The sequence below is a fragment of the Rhipicephalus microplus genome, chromosome 2, assembly GCF_043290135.1.
Source record: "Rhipicephalus microplus isolate Deutch F79 chromosome 2, USDA_Rmic, whole genome shotgun sequence".
In the NCBI taxonomy this organism is placed as follows: domain Eukaryota; kingdom Metazoa; phylum Arthropoda; class Arachnida; order Ixodida; family Ixodidae; genus Rhipicephalus; species Rhipicephalus microplus.
The window spans coordinates 152,178,199-152,193,936 of record NC_134701.1 but is presented as its reverse complement, the minus strand read 5'-3'; positions in this window follow the sequence as shown (position 1 = coordinate 152,193,936).

Below are 15,738 nucleotides of genomic sequence, written 5' to 3'. Positions count from 1 at the left end.
TCATGGCTTTGCGATCTGTCAGAAAGGACCACACGTAGTCACAGAAGGCTTTCTCCAGACCAAGCTCAGAAATTGCTTCGAGTTTGAATGAGTAGTGGTCAAACGCTTTTTGTAGATCTTGGCACAGAATGGCTCTCACATCTCTGGTTTTGTTGTCGATGATCTGGTGTTTTATAAGCTTCATTGCATATTGTGTGGATAGCCCTGCCCTTAATCCAACCATATTGCGTGTATAAATGTCGTTATCTTCCAAGTACTTGTTAATTCTGTGTAGTATGGCATGTTCTGCAGCCTTGCCGATATATGATGTCAAGGATATTGGCCTCATGTAATCAAAGATAGGGGGCTTTCCTGGCTTAGGAATAAGCATCGTGCTGGTCAGCTTCCATGCTCTCGCACCCTGCCTTCTCTCCATGCTGCATTGATCATATCCTTCAGGGTGTCAATTGAATCGTCATCAAGGTTACGAAGGGCCTTGTTTGATATACCGTCCAGGCCAGGGGCCAACATGCCGTTGAGAATATGCAAGGCTCTTCTGATCTCCTCGATGTTAAAGTCGTCCTCAAGACCTGGATTGGGCGTGGCCTGGTGCTGTCTACTTGGTGGTGCCAAATTTTTTTTGATTGGGAGGTACTTATGCACGAGCCGCTGCACAACGTGCTGTTCTGTAGCGCGCCCTAGTTCTTTATGCAAAATTCGAGTGACAACATGCTTTTGATTTGTTTTGGTGGTGTTTTCGTTGAGGAGATGTTTTAACATATTCCATGTTTTCCCATTGCGCATCTGACCATCGAAGGAGTTGCAGATTTCGTCCCGTTGCGGCCTAACTAGTACGCGGCAATGTTCTTCGACTGATCTGTTTACCACAGCTATCTTCTTCCTCAGTCTTCGGTGTAGGCGCTGACCCTTCCAACGGTTCAGTAGTGCTTGCCTTGCCGCAAGGAGATGAGCGAGCCGGCTATTCATTCTTTCAACCGGAAAATCTGTGGTAATGGTGCAGGGGACGGATTTGATGTCCTCTTTATTCTGTTTGACCCACTGCTCTAAGACCTGTCTGTGGCCATCTTGTTCCCTTTCCACACTTATCTTCCTGTATTTATCCCACTCTGTGAAGCGGAATTCTCTCTGCCTTTTACGCTCCACGGAGAAGGTAGTAGCAAGTATGCTGTGGTCACTCCCAAGGTCTACAGCAAGGCTCTTCCACTGGGCCTTCTTGATGTTCCTTACAAATGTAAGGTACGCGGTGGAATCCCAGCAGCAAGATGCACCAAGCCTTTATGGCAGGGATGAGTCCGTGATTAGGGTGAGATCAAGTTCGCTGGCACTTTGCCAAAGTCGATTTCCTTTCCCAGTGTTGTACTTGTAACCCCATGTATGATGAGGGGCGTTGAAATCACCTGCTATGACGAGTGGAAATTCCCCGGCGATATTAACAGCTTTCTTTACAACCGTCTTGAACCCTTGCTTTTGTTCCTTTGGACTGCTGTATATATTAAGAATGAAAATGCTCTGACAGTTGCTGGCACCTGGCACGATCTCTACCATGACGTGTTTCAACCGGCCTGCTTCTGTTTTGAGGTTGTGGGTTACGTGAGTTAGTTTGTTGCTTACGAAGGTGCATACTCCCCTCCCTTCAGTATCGCCTAATACAGGCCGGAATCCAGGCAGCGTTGCTTGCGGTGGAAGGGTCTGTTGCAATGATATAATATGAGGCTTTTCTTGGCTGCTCCTGATATACTGCTGTAGGGTCGCCTTCTTTTTAAGGTAACCTCTACAGTTCCATTGCCGGATACGAAATGCTTCACGTAGCACTGGATTGGATTAGATAAACTTTTATTTGGTCCTCCAAAACACAGATCACTGTGTTGCGGGCAGCTCCCACGTGGGGACTGAGATGCCAAGCTCCTCAGCCGCCTCGCGGGCTTGGTGGACAGCCCAGAGCTGATCTGCCAAGGACGAGCTGCGGATTGCCGCCTCCCATCTGGCAGAGGTGATGTGCGATAAATGAGCAAATTTGGTGCACTGCCAGAGCATGTGTTCTAATGAAGCTATTTCCCCACAATGTGGACAAAAATTACTTGGGTATAGGTCAGGGTACATGATGTGTAACATTTTCAAAGTAGGGTACATCCGCGTTTGCAAAAGCCTTAATGTAAGTGCTTGGGGTCGGGTTAGATTTTTGTGAGGTGGAGGGAAAATCCTTCTAGACAGGTAGAAATGTTTAGTGAGCTCGTTATATGTTGTAAGAATTTCGCGGTTATCCCCTTCACCGGTAGAACGCATCCCCGGGGAGGCGCGGTTGGAGAGTTCTCGCGCCGCCTCGTGTGCTGCTTCGTTGAGATTGGGAGGGGAATCGTTGATTTTCCAAGGTGAGCTGGGAACCAACTCAGAAGATGATGTGTTATGTTCTTGCCTTGCAGTATTTTCAGCGTTTGTTCACAGACCGTCCCCTTGGCGAACGCCCGTAGTGCTGCCATGGAATCACTGTAGACGACTTCAATGTTATCCATCTTGAGTTCTAAGGCGATGGCCACTTGTTCCGCAATGATTGGGTCTTTCGTTCTGACCGTCACTGAGTTGACGACATGGCCAGCCCCATCGACTACCACTGCCACAAACGCTTTCCCATTGGCGTAGGAAGCCGCGTCAACAAATACGACCCCTCGTTCCTCGTTTGAGACTTGACGAAGTATAGTCCTGGCCCTCACTACTCTTCTTCCGACGTTGTGTTCTGGATGCATGTTTCCCGGTATAGGAGATACCGTGATAGTCTCCCTGATGTTGTCAGGAATATCATTGTAATTGCGTCTAATTGCTATTGGGTGTTTGCCCAGCTCCTGCAGGATCATTCTCCCCGACCTTGTAGTAGATAACCTTGCAAACTGTGCTCTCTCTTGGGCTTCTGCTATTTCTTCGAGCGTGTTGTGTATGCCAAGCTCAAGCAGACGCTCGGTGCTGGTATGTATGGGTAGGCCCAGGACCTTCTTGATAACTTTCCTGAGGAGCACATTCAGTGTCTCGGACTCTGCTCTTGACCAGTTGTTCATTGCTGCCTCGTATGTGAAGTGACTTAGAACAAACGCATACATCAACCTGATGAGGTTGTCTTCCTTGATCCCATTTCTTTTGTTGGCCACTCTGCGTATGAGGTGCACCGCACTGTCTGTTTTCCGAGTTAACTTGGCTATAGATTTGCTGTTGGCGCCGGTAGACTCTATCAGCATTCCCAGGACTTTGATGGAGTCGACACTCTGGATGGCATCCCCTTGATTTGTACGGAGATGGATGTCTATCTGGTTTAACGGCTTCCATCCCCTGGGCTTCGGTCCCCGGCGTGTAGTCCGATAAAGCAAAAGTTCTGACTTACTCGAGGAGCACTTGAGCCCGGAAGGGCGAAGGTAGTCTTCTACGGTGTCAATCGCCTCTTGCAGAGCGCTCTCAATCTGCCCCTAGCTTCCACCTGTGCACCAGATGGTAATGTCATCTGCGTAGATGCTGTGCTTCAATCCTTCAATCCTCGATAATTTCTTTGACAGTCCAATCATGGCAATGTTGAACAGCATTGGTGAAATCACTGCCCCTTGTGGCGTGCCCCTTGCTTCTAGTTCGATTGCTGCGGTCTCGATATCTGCAATCTTCATCACGGCTTTCCGACCTGTAAGAAAGGACCATACGTAGTCATAGAAGGCTTTCCCTAGACCAAGCTTGGAAATTGCTTCGAGTATGAATGAGTGGTGGATGTTGTCAAACGCTTTTTCTAGATCTAGGCACAGAATGGCTCTCACGTCTCTGGTTTCATTGTCAATGACCTGGTGTTTGATAAGCTTCAATGCATCTTGTGTGGATAGCCCTGCCCTGAATCCAACCATATTGTGTGTATATATGTTGTTATCTTCCAAGTACTTGTTTATCCTGTGCAGTATGGCATGTTTTGCGACCTTACCGATACATGATGTCAAGGATATTGGTCTCATGTTGTCCAAGTTAGAGGGCTTTCCTGGCTTAGGAATAAGGATCGTGCTGGCCAGCTTCCACTGCTCTGGCACCCTGCCTTCTTTACATGCTGAATTGATCATATCCCTCAGGGTTTCAATTGAATCGTCATCAAGGTTACGCAGGGCCTTGTTTGATATACCGTCCGGGCCAGGGGCCGACCTGCCGTTGAGATCATGCAAGGCTCTTCTGATCTCCTCGATCTTAAAGTCGCCCTCAAGACCTGGATTTGGCGTGCCCTGGTACTGTCTACTTGGTGGTGCCAATCCTCTTTTGATTGGGAGGTACTTATGCACGAGCTGCTGGACAACTTGCTGTTCTGTAGTGCGCCCTATCTCTTTATGCTAAATTCGAGCGATAACATGCTTTTGATTTGTTTTGGTGGTGTTTTCGTTGAGGAGATGCTATAACATATTCCATGTCTTGCCATTGCGCATCTGACCATCGACGGAGTTGCAGATTTCGTCCCATTGCTGCCTCGATAGTGCGCGAGAATGTTCCTCGACTGATCTGTTTACCTCAGCTATCTACTTCCTCAGTCTTCGGTTCAGGCGCTGACCCTTCCAACGGTTCAGTAGTGCTTGCCTTGCCGCAAGGAGATGAGCGAGCCGGCTATTCATTCTTTCAACCGGAAAATCTGTGGTAATGGTGCAGGGGACGGATTTGATGTCCTCTTTAATCTGTTTGATCCACTGCTCTAAGACTTGTCTGTGGCCATCTTGTTCCCTTTCCACACTTATCTTCCTGAACTTATCCCACTCTGTGAAGTGGAATTCTCTCTGCTTTTTACGCTCCACGGAGAAGGTAGTGGCAAGTATGCTGCGGTCACTCCCAAGGTCTACAGCAAGGTTCTTCCACTAGGCCTTCTTGATGTTCCTTACAAATGTAAGGTCCGGGGTGGAATCCCTGCAGCAAGATGTACCAAGCCTTGTTGGTAGGCTGGGGTCTGTGATTAGGATGAGATCAAGTTCACTGGCAGTTTGCCAAAGTCGATTTCCTTTCCCAGTGTTGTACTTGTAACCCCATGTATGATGAGGGGCGTTGAAATCACCTGCTATGACGAGTGGACATTCCCCGGCGATATTAACAGCTTTCTTTAGAACCGTCTTGAACCCTTGTTTTTTTCCTTTGGACTGCTGTATATATTCAGAATGAAAATGCTCTGATGGTTGCTGGTACCCGGCACGATCTCTACCAAGACGTGTTCCAACCGGCCTGCTTCTATCTTGAGGTTGTGGGTTACGTGAGTTAGTTTGTTGCTTACGAAGGTGCATACTCCCCTCCCTTCAGTATCGCCTAATACGGGCCGGAATCCAGGCAGCGTTGCTTGCGGTGAAAGGGTCTGTTGCAATGATATAATATGAGGCTTTTCTTGGCTGCTCCTGATATACTGCTGTAGGGTCGCCTTGTTTTTAAGGTAACCTCTACAGTTCCATTGCCGGATACGAAATGCTTCACGTAGCACTGACATCATGGTTATTATATGGGCCACCAGAGCCTGATGCTACACCTGTCGGCAAGTTTGGTACCGCTAGTATTGGTGGCCGAAGAGGTGAGTTTGGTGCATGAGGAGGCCTTGCTGCGTTGTGCAGATATGCTTCGATCTTTGTAATGCGCAATGTCATATGCTCTTCCAGTGCCGCCAAGCTTGATTTTAATCTGCCCGCTAAGATTGGCTACCACTTTTTTTAGCGTGTCAAAGACCTCTTTCATATCTAACATGGTCGTTTCGTTGGCTTCCACGTGTTCGGCCATGTCTGCCCTCTTTTTTGTGGTTCTTGAGTCCCCCAAGTTTTCAGCCACAGGGACATCAACTGGCTGAGGCATTAACTGTGAAGACTGGGCGCTGGTTAGCTTAGTGAGAAGAATTTTTATTTTCTTTAACTCGGCTGATAGGCTCTCATTTGATATTGTAAGTCTCGCGTTTTCTTGCTCTAGCCGTGCAAGTCTATCTTTCTCTGGCAGCTTACCTGTCATCACTTCTGCCGCGCCGTTGCGCAGTCGCTCAGCCCAGATGCCTTTCGCTGTAACTGCAGGCGTCCTCCCCGGGTCGGAAGCCGTGATCTCGATCTGAACGCCAGGCAGCTGGCCATTCGGGTGCCGCCCAGGCTGATCCCGACCCTGATAGTGACCTTGAGAACTCGAGCGCCCCCGTGATTGGGAGCGGGCCTTTGGTCCAGAACTTGTTCTGGAACGCGTTTTCCGCGGGAGTGGGGCCGCCTGTACTGTTCTTGTGTAGTCTGGACGCTCTGGGTCCCGTAGGCTAGAATAAGCTGCTTGTCGTTGATGCCTGGACTCGATGTGATTGATGCGTCTAGGGCTTCTGCAGCTGCTCGTGATCTTTCCCAGCGTCTGCGTTTGATGACGTATGGCACTAAGAAACTGTTCTTGCACTCCTTGTCTGCCGTGGGATGGTGACCGTCGCACAGCCTGCATCTTAGATTGCACTGGTGCAGGCTATCCGGGTTCTTGATCTCGCAGCCTCGGCAGATGGTTTAGCTGGGTTCGGACAGACGTCAAACCGATGTCCCAGCTTTCAACAGGCGTAACAAATATCGAAGTTCTTGCGGTAAAGGGAGCATTGCAAAAGTGAAGGTCCATATCTCACGAATCTCTGCACCTTGTGTCCTTCGAAGGCTATGATGGTTGTGCCACTGTCCTTGATTCTCTTGGCCTGCACGCGGGATCAAATCCCGACTGTGGCGGCTGCATTTCCAATGGAGGCGGAAATGTTGTAGGCCCGTGTACTCAGATTTGGGTGCACGTTAAAGAACCCCAGGTGGTCAAATTTTCCGGAGCCCTCCACTACGGCGTCTCTCATAATTATATGGTGGTTTTGGGACGTTAAACCCAACAAATCATTCAATCTCTTGGCCTGCCCCGCGAGCGGGTCGTTCACGTTCACAATCTTTCGGGTCAAAACGTCCTGACTATCACTTACGGGGATCCCGCGAATCACTTCTTTACAAGTATCGTGGGGTGCCGTGGCGTACGCGCTAACCTCGAAAACTTTGCCTCCAATGTCACTTCGCTTGACCTTGAGGTATCTTAAAGCTCTGTCTTGGTCCGGAGTGCTTGCGACCTTAAGGTCTGCTGCAAGTTAGAACAGATGTCCTGCATGGCCTCCTCGTCTTTGACGCCGACTGCCAGTACTATCACATCTGCCACTGCTCCAGCGCCAATTCTCGAGATGTCTAATCCTCCACGCGGTCGTAGCACAATTTTGCTAAAGTCCTTGGGTAGTGGCGGCATGCGTTCAGCTCGCACAATTGTGTGGTGTCATGCCTACTACGACTGGCTCGAGCGTCTCCCGCAACGCCAGCCTTGGTCGAGCCCTTGGCAGCAGGAACGCTAACCGCGGCTAGCTTATTCCTTGAGCGCCTCGTTTCTGCTTCCTTCCAACCCATGTCTTCCATGCAATCCTCTGGAGAGATGTCCTCTCCATCTATTTGGTATTCCATTCTCAGTTGCAGGTCCTCGAACGCGCAGAGCGTTGAGTCACATTGGCGCTAGGTCAACGCATCGGCCACAATCGCCTCCTATTAAGGCTTAAATCCCCCGGTGGTGTTGCCGTGTAAAAATGTCCCACAATGGTTTAAAAGTCCACTCACCAGCACAAATGTAGTATCTGCTGATTTCTTGAGAACTTAGGCACACGATGGGACTGAAAACTCGGTGACAAATTCGTGGATACCATAGGAAAGCATTATTGAAAGCAGGAGCCGATCTTTGCGCGTCCGCACTGGTCGGCACTTAGAGCATCTCCACTCCACAGAAGCAGCCAGTATATTTTAAAATAACGTTGGTTGACAACAACAACAAAAATGGCCCCGTATCTGCATATAACCTGTAAATGTCGTCAAAAGACGATAGTCTTGCGCATGGAGAAAGTAAACAAAACATTTTTTTGATGTTCTGCGCAACAAAATCGGTGAACGGTATTCCCGGGGCGCTGCCTTAGAGTGCCTCGAGCGTGCAGCGGAGGCGAACGAGCGCATCAAGTCACGTCACAGGTGAGACATGAGCGCCATCTGGCAATTTTTTAAGGGGCCTATCAAAGGGAAGTTTATTGCACTTCTGACAAGTAATCAACTACATAATTCTTCTCCGACACTTATCACGGACACCCGCGGTAAAGACACCGATGAACAGCAAAAACACGTTTAGACTGTACACTACAACCGAAGCGCGATCATTCGAACACTCGTTATACAAAGCCTATAAGAGCGCTGTATGGCCCGCTCGCAAAAGGGCCCGTTTCCGTTTACAGGCGAAAAAGGGTGCAATATTGGTCGCCGCTGTTTGGTCTCCAGAGAACTAAGGGGTTAATCCGTACAGAGAACAGATTCGAGACACATAATTATACAAGTGACAGGGGGGAGGGGGGCATTGGCACTTTCCGTTTGCCGGTCAGAAAACAGTGGGACGCAGTAGGTGGCGTGCGCTTGAAAAGGGGTTATCGGCAGGCGTAACTTGCCTTTTTGCAGGAGAAAAAATCTCGTATGCCAGCGGCGGAGAAACTTTTCCTCGCCACTGGCTTCAAGTTGCTCTGAGAGGTGCCGCCACACCATGTGGCGGATACGAGCTACGGTCGCGAAGGCCGCTCGGACCGGAGAGCGGCTAACCTCAGCGAAGCACCGTCGCTTCCAGACCACGAATATGGTGCAGAGGGTCACTAACTTTGCAAAGGCGCCTTTGTTTCTCTTCAGGGCTTGGGGAGGACGAATTTTAAAATCCCTCGCAGTCAGGCGCCAAGCCGGTTTGACCGCTGGGCACTCAAATAAGGCATGCGCCAGGGTCTCATCCGCGCGGCAATTGTGACAACGGGGTGTAGGCGTGATGCAAACTTGTGGAGGTGCTGGCGGGTTGAGAGGACGTTCCAGTTTTTCCTCCATGCGAAGTCTTGGGCGGACGGAGGGATGGCACGCCCACCTGTTTTGCTTTTCCACTTCCATTTCCGCGACCGTCGTCTCTCCTTGGGGGTTATCTGGTTGCTGGTGATTTCTTCCACAATGCGAGCAGGCGGGGTCTCTTTTACGTCGCACGTAGGGGCCTCCTTTTCTAGCAACCGCATGGTGTTTGCGGCTGCCTTATAGAACGCGGAGGGAGTCTCGGCGAGTGGGGCGAGTGGCCGGTAGGCATTCAGAAACGATGAGTTTGTACTGCACCAGTAACGCATTAGGGGCCTCCCCACGTAATCAGGTGCGCGAAACAAGGCCCTTGCGGTCTTCAAGGCAAGCACTTTGCTCGCCGTCAGGACATGCGTGAGCCCGAGGCCGCCCTCTGAAGCTGGGAGTTGCAGGAGGGTTCGACGTAAGGGCGCGGGTTTGCCGTCCCACAGGTAGGCACCGATCATACTTGTCAATTGCGTCGCAGTCTTGGTAGGCATCACTTCTATTCGGCTTACATAAAAGGGAAAGGCGCAGATGGTTGTCATTGCGGCTATGGCCCTCTCACGAAGCGTGAGATACTTCGGTTGGAGGCGTGCTTTTGCATCCTGTGCCCGCTCGAGCACTCGTTGCCAGGTTAGGTCGGCGACGCCGCCGCAGCAAAAGTATATGCCGAGCACCTTGACGGCGTCGACCCTTTCCAACTCTCCCAGAGCGCTGTGAGGGAATGTTCTAAAAGGTAAGGCCTTGCTCATCCTCATGTTCAAGGCCACGCCTGAGACTTCAGCATAGTGTGCGAATGTTCGCCAAAACGCTTGCAGGCTTTCCGGGTCCCTGACGAACAGGGATACATCATCAGCGTAAGCGAGGACCTTAATGTTGGGCTCCCCCGTTAGCGGGAAGCCTCCGACGTGCATGTTCCGTTCGATGTTCACCAGCAACGGCTCAAGCGAGAGTACGAAGAGGGAGGGCCCTAGCGGGCACCCTTGGCGGATCCCTCTCTCGTACACAAAGTTACTCGTCGGGGTGCCGTTTACTACTAAGTGGCATGTGAGGTTGCTGTACAGGATGGCGATGGTGTCTACGAAGCATGTCGGGAACCCGAACTGGCGGAGTACCTTGATCATGTATCCATGGCGCACCCGGTCAAACGCCTTTGCCTGGTCCAAGGAGACAAAGGCTCCGGACAGGAACTTGGCAGACATGTATTCGAAGGCATCCCTTGTTGCGGTAAGGTTGGCGAAGATCGAGCATCCTCGAACCGCACAGGACTGCCAGGGAGCGACGATGGATGGCAAGAGGAGCTTAAGGCGGCTATTAAGGATGGAAGCAACCATTTTATAGTCCACGTTCAACAGGGTTATGGGGCACCATGCCAACAGCTCCTCCTGCGGGGCTCCCTCTTTCAGTAGGAGGACAATCCTCTCCTCTCCAAAGGATGCGGGGTTCAGTTGCTTTGTAACTACCATGTTCGTCAGTGCGACAAGCACTCCCTCTAGATCGTCGAAAAAAGTGGTGTGAAAGTTGGCTGTGAGACCGTCTGTGCCGGGGGCCGAGTTCGGGGGCATGCTTGTTATCGCGCCCCTAATCTCTTCTGCAGACACTTCCGTGCTCCGTAACGCAACCTCCTCTCCTCCCAGCCGTGGGAGGTGCTGGCAGACCTCTCTAATCTTATCTTCTCCGCCAGTTTCTCCGTCGCTGTCGGCGTCCCGAAAAAGGGCCGAGAAGTACTGGCAGAAGACATCGCGGATTCGCTCTGGTTCAGTTGCGAAAGAATCGTTCGGGCGTTTCACTCGGGTAATTCGTATGCTTCCGTTCCCAGTTTTGTCACTGGGGTGCGCTCCAATATGGTTAATGGGTGCGCCCCGCTCCCCAGGCGGTCTGCGCGCGCGCAGTCGGAGCAGCAGGGCATACTCGACCTCCAGGGTGTTCAGGTCGTCGCGCATGCAAGTCGTCATCGTCTCCGCCCCCCTGACGATGCGTATTCTGCGCAGGATCTCATTCAGTTTAGCGGTTATGCGGCGTTTCCTGGCCTTGCCTTCGTCTTGAAGGATTCCCATCCACTCCACTTTCAAGATGTCCCACGAGTGTGGGGTTAGGTCCGGGGTGTTCGCCACGGAGGCCCGCAGTCGCGCCCTAATGCGTTCGATGCTATCATCGTCTTGCAGGAGCGCGGGGTCTACTCGCCACCCATGGTCATCAGTACGGAGTCCAGGAGAGCCGCTAAGCGTAGTGACAAGGGGGAGGTGATCTGACCCACTCGCTAGGTCTGCCCGAGGGGAAAGGACTTCGCACGCCACGAGCGAGGAAAGGAGAAAGTCGAGGAGATATGTCCGATCTAATCGACTGGCTGTGAGGCGAGAGGCTTGAGTTCTGACAAAAAGGTCGCCGTGGGCGATGAGCCACGCATCGGATAACCGAAAGTGTCGAAGAGTCTTCACGAGCTCCCTAGCATAGTACGTGGACCCCCCTCGGCCCGGTCCCCTGACGTCGCGCTGCGAGTCCACGACGCAGTTGAAATCCCCTAGCAGGACGTGTGGGACGGGTTCCGAAAGAAGGTCGTGCAGCTCTTGAAAGAAGGTGTTTGTGTTCTGCGTCGCCGGGGCATACACGTTCACGAACCAAATCTTTCTTTCGCTGATGTAGAGGTCCAACATGAGCGACCTGCCGTCAGCACCGAAGATGCAGAACGCCTTTTGCCGGAAGCGTCGCGTAGTAGAGACCACTCCCACTCCACAGGCCCTTGACTTAGTTAGGGAGAAGAAAGCGTCCACCTGGAACTCGCGTCTGAATGTTGAGACCTCTAACGGCGACCGGAAATTAGTCTCTTGTAAAAAGAGCACATCAATACCCTGTGCTTGGGCGTAGGTCAGGATGTCTTGCTGTTTTGATTTGTCACGAAACCCGCGGACGTTCCAGGTAGCAAACTTGAGAGTTGACATGATCTGCTCTAGTGGGCGTGGGGAGACGACTTGGGGTGAAGGAAGGGGTGGGGGGCGACCGCCTGGGCAGGGGCGACACGCTCGAAGGAGCCGAGCTTACGTAAAGGCGCGGGTGGCGCGGTTGCTAGTTGGGCTAAAGCCCTCCGTGGTTTAAGTGATGCGTCATAGAAGCCATGGTGCCGATTAGTCGCAAGCGCAGCAGACAGCTGTGCAACAGATAAGCATGAACAAAAACCAATGCCGTGGCTTCAGCTGGCGAAAGGAGCAGAGGGGGAAAGGGAGTAGGTGGCGCGGCCACCGCTGATAGCAGAAACAAGCGTGGGGGGAGGGGTGTGTTGCGTCATGTTAGAAAGAGCGGAGCGTGCGCGAGGAGGCGGAGGGGGGGAGGGGGGGACCGTGTTGCTGTGTCGCGGCGCCCGCTCTTGTGTTCGCCTTGAAGCAAAAACGGAGAAGAACAAAATTGCCCGCAGCTTCCCTCGGGGGAACACTGAGGAGGATGCGGAGCATATAATTGGTTAACGGCGTGTTAAAGTGCGACTTACTTGGGTCGATGGCTAAATTGGTTAACGTGGTTGTGAAATGGGGTGTTAAATTGCGACTTACTTGGGTCGATGGCTAAATTGGTTAACGTGGTTGTAGGAGGGGGTGTTAAATGAGTGAACACGTACACACGTATGCGAAAGGGCGGCGCTGGTCGAAGGGACGTCGATCATTGTGTTTGTGGATTCGTTGGAATTCATTTCGCCGCGACCTTGGACGTCGACGCGCCGTACAAACCAACCGACGAGCGGCAACTGAGCGAGCGAGTGCCGACCTTGAGTATATATACAGCACGACGGCGCATGCACTGTCAGCTGTTGAATGTTCTCGAAGCGCGACGCCACATGCGCGTCCACTGGAGAATCAGGAGAATTGTAGATGTCGAACGCGGTGTGTAGAGGAGGAAGGGTGCACAGATGGTGGAGGAGTGAAGCACGCGCGGTGTGTAGAGGAGGAAGGGATGCACAGATGGTGGAAGAGTGGGCGACGGCGCGACGGCGCATGCGCGCGCGTCAGCTGTCGAATGTTCGAGAAGCGGCGCGGACGGCGCACTACAAGGCGCGAGTATAAGATGCTTCCGCATCTAAAAGAAAGGGAGGGTGCTTTGGCGAAGAGCTCAACTTTTTTCGCTTGTGCTTGAGGGCAAGTGCCCTTTCGCTGTTGGTACTGCGTCCAATTTCGGTGACTTCGCAATGCGAGGGGCATCACTGTCACTGGAACAGACGGGTGCTTTGGAGCGCCGAGGCTTATTTTCAAGATTCGCGGGTAGGCTCGACGGCACGCCGGGTGACTTGTCCTCACCTCTTAAAAGAGACCTTGATCTCGAACGCTCGCACCTATCGGTCAGGGCTGCGCCGGCAGTTTGCATCTCGATGGAGGTGCACTGGTCCGTGCTCAAGTGGCCAGTATCCGGCAAGACGTAGCGGCCAGAGCTTACGATGGGCACCTCCTCAGGGTTGGGGGGAGAGCCCTCGGGGGTGGAAGTGGCGGGAATTTAATCTCGTCAAAACCAGAGAATGCAGGCTCGTCGTTCTCGGGGCTTGGCGCCTGTGTTCGCACTTCTTGTTCCTCGCTTGCAGGTTGCGACAAATCCCAGGAGTCGCGGGTGGATTCCGGAGAGCCGGATTCATGGCCGCTCGACTCGTTCAGGTCGCCATATGAACTAGTATTGCTCGTGTCGTCCCACGCTTTGGAGCCTGCGTTCAAGAGAGCGGGGGTCGCTGATACGGTGCGGGCGCCTTCCGTCTCTCGGGGTTCTTCGAACTGCCAGTGGTCCGGGACATTCGTCGTCATGTGGGGCCGAGTCTTAGGTTTTAGGACCTGAAGCCCTGATGTCGGTTCAGTCTCGGTAGGCGGGGGAGAGGGGCTGGGGTGGTCGTTACCAGTAACTGGCCGCGTCTAGGGTAGAAGGCCGCGCGCTGCCGCAAGGTACGAGCGTTTGCGGAAACACTCGCGTGTGCCGTGGCGCCCGCCGCGTCTCTTACACTCCTCAACACACCCCTCGGTGTCATGCCCAAAAACACCACATCTTTTGCAATAAGCGGCTGCGCACGGCGTGGCCATGTGCCCCGCTTCGTTACACCTTGCGCACACTCTGCGCATACCGCGGTATTCACACATGACACGGTGCCCCGCAATGGTTGTGAAGTTTGAAACTGGCCTGCTCATTTCCATGCACACTACTCTAACCCCATTAAGCTTGTTTTGTCGGTTAGGAACTGATGCAAAGGAAACACTTCTTATCTTGCCGTACTGTAAAAGAGTGTTAATCAAGACCTCGTCTGGTATATATGCTGGAAAGCGGTATACGTTAACAAACGTAACTGAAGTCCTACCGCTTCTACTGTAACATGCTCCCGGTTAACCTTGAAGCCCTCTGCGACCATAAGCTTTGTGGCCTGACTCGCGTTTCGGGTACACACAAGGAACTTCGCGCCTCCCATGTGTTGCAAGACTAACACACTATCAGGTCCGGCTGTCTCTTCAACTGCATTTATAAGGTCATCAATAGACACGTCCCCATCGGGGGCGGTGAACAGAAAACAGTTCTCCCTCACCGGGAGGTTGCTTGGGCTTGCCATGTCTGAAGGGGGCGTGTCCGCTGGTCGCGCGTGCGCTCAGCCGGCGGGACTAGGGAGGGCAACTTGTTGGTCTGGTAATGTGCAGATTTCTCTGCACTCTAGTGCACAGGGCGGCTCAGAGACCGCTCAGCGTGAGGTGGCACCAGGGCAGAAGGCTTCCGGGGCAGCAGACGGCGTCCGGGGACCTTGCGATGCCTGGCATGGGGGTGGGAGGAGGGCTCCGGGCGAGAGGCCCGAGTCCAGGGGGTGGCGCCGCTCGCGGTAGGGCGCGACGACACTGCCACAGGTTGCTTCCTTTTTCCTTGAAGGGGGCCGGTGGGGCAACGTCTGCGTGACGTGGCCCCGGGACCAGCTGTGCGACTGGTGCAGCGAAGCGGCTTGCTCGGACTTTTATCTTATCGGCACCCGTTCGTCCCTCGTACTCGTAGTAGTAGTGTGTAAGAAGTCTCACATTTTGACCTCCAAGGTGGTGCCGGTGGGAGATTTCTTCTGTGCGTTGTTTAACAATAAAAAATTCGCAGCGCGCGCATTGACTAAAAGCCAAATTCCCCGTCTCTCATTCCTTCTTAGCAGCCATTGGCATGTACATTGAGTACTATCTGACAAGAAGTGGTTGCTACGTTATACTCGCTGGGCGTAACCTCCTTGGTTTTAGAAAGGTTTAGCGAGCGTTGGGCCGCAGTGCCATGAATACAGTGATGTAGTATATACCATGAACTCGAGGTGGTCAAAGGTGGCAAGTAGCCACGAAGCGCAAGCCGTAAGAATGTGTGCGTGTGCCTCCTCTCGTTTAGTCTTTCGAATATCCGCTGGATGGCGGTGCTTCTATATGAGGAATATATTGTAACGAACAAAAACAGTGCCGGAAGCTAAAACAGCTATTTATTAATGGCGAACTTGTGCTCGTCAACTAAATACACAAATGTTGTGAGCTCACTAGTCAAAACCTCGAGAACTTCTTCTCTTGCGTCTCGCCTCGAGCTGCTCCTCGTAAAACCGCCAGCGTTCTTTTTCCAGCGCGTGATGTGGTGACACTTGCAGCCAGCGTTGCAAGGCGCGTTCAGATTGGCGCGTTTGGCTTGTCAGTTGGTGTGGCAGAATTCATAAGAGCAGGATGTGGCGCAAGACTTCGGTAGGTGCCTAACAACATGCGGCATTAGTCCCCCTCCCGAAACGCATCGTCCCGGTGCGTACGCTGACGTCGAACAGTTTTGTAAAGGAGTATTTATCTGATGTTTGAGCACATTTATCAGTTGTCTCGTTCAGTGCCTTTCGTAGTACGGTTTCATTCGT